Here is a 1,673-nt window from a genome sequence, read left to right on the forward strand (position 1 = left end):
CACTCACAATGTCCTCACATCTTCATTTTTAATACTTTCAAAATAACTTGAAAATTTTGAACATATTCAAAGCAAATATGATAGGATCATTAACCAACATATCTCCAAATTATTTAGCTTTTGTAAAACCAGCTCCTGGACTCTCTGCTTTATCTATCCCCTATATCATTTTATTTCTGCTGTACTACTCTGATTAGTTTCTTCTTTATTCAAGAGTATTCGAGAACACTTTAACACTATACATTTTTCCATGTAACTTATTTAAGTATCCTCCTTCTTCTCAATTTCATTAAAATACTCCATTTATAGCCCAAGGAGAAATATAGATTATTTCAGGGAATTGCTTGTCTGAGTACTTGATTAATTAAGGCTGTTATTTTGGAGTTTGTCCTTAGTATCAGTAAAAAAATAGCATTTCTTTGATGTGAAACTTCTGCAGTAGATTTGCTGTTTCTGCTGTCCTGGCTGTAGAGTCAACTGGATAGAGGTGAGATTGGAAAGAATATAAACTGTCTTGGGATGCCATACCAGTAGAGAACACAGGACTCTGGTTTCATAAGTTCAAGGCCACTGCTCAACCATGCTTGACAGAAATTTTTAAATGGGTGGTGAGGAGAACAGAAGCATAAATCATCTCAGAATCTATAGCCAAAGATAAGTGAGAAAATATTATCAGAGAAATGAATGGAGAAGATACTAAAAAGGCAACCCAATTTCTAGACAACCAATAGTGTTCTTTATGGTATGGGCCTATATTTTTCCTACTCCTGAATGGCACACCCATCCTTTAACTCATAGTCCACTTTCCATCTACAACAGGCATTGTGCATATAATTCAGGCTTACTCATACTCCACACTCCTCACCTGCTTGCACCTGGCTGGCTTTTGAAGGATTACTAAACATTCTTTTCCCACTTGGGAATTATTTATCTGTATAACACACACAACTTCTGGTTCATGGCATGCCAAAGAAGAAAATTATGCCTACTCTTCACTTACAGGAGTGTCTTTCTCTGCTTTCTCCTAGAACTTTGAGTTGTGGTTTTTATAATTATGTCTATGCTACATCTCATTTATTTTCATTATGGTGTTAGTGACAGTTCAAATCCATTCTTTGTCTGGTTGTCCCTGTATCATTTGTTAAGGACTAGCCATCTTAATGAACTATAACTTTCAATTGAGAAGCATGATATAGGTTTCTCTTCTTGATGTCTTCTTTAATTTTCCTTAGCAGTGTATTGCAGATTTTATTTGATGTATTTTGTTGAATTTCTTCCTAAGTCATTTGTCATTGATGTTATTCTTGATATTGTTATTTTCTGAAGTCCATTTTCCATGTCTTTGAAAATAGTAAATTCAACATTTAATTTTTTTAATATTGATCTGATACCCTGTGATCTTACTAAATTTACTAATTATTTCTACTTGTTTACTGATTCTTGGGGCTTTTAGATTTAAAGGACTTTGAAATCTGCAAAATGTTTTTTTTATCTCATTTTTGTTGCCTTGTCATTTTGGTTAAAATTTGATTAACAGTAGCAAGAAAATATGAGGTAGAAAATGCGATGCTGAATTCCCTACTATATGAAGAAAGTTTTCAATAACTATTAAATATGATGCTAGTTATAATTTATTTATCAATAACTTCCATCAGGTTGAGAAAGTTGAGTTT

Source organism: Peromyscus leucopus, chromosome 3, assembly GCF_004664715.2.
Source record: "Peromyscus leucopus breed LL Stock chromosome 3, UCI_PerLeu_2.1, whole genome shotgun sequence".
Classification (NCBI taxonomy): domain Eukaryota; kingdom Metazoa; phylum Chordata; class Mammalia; order Rodentia; family Cricetidae; genus Peromyscus; species Peromyscus leucopus.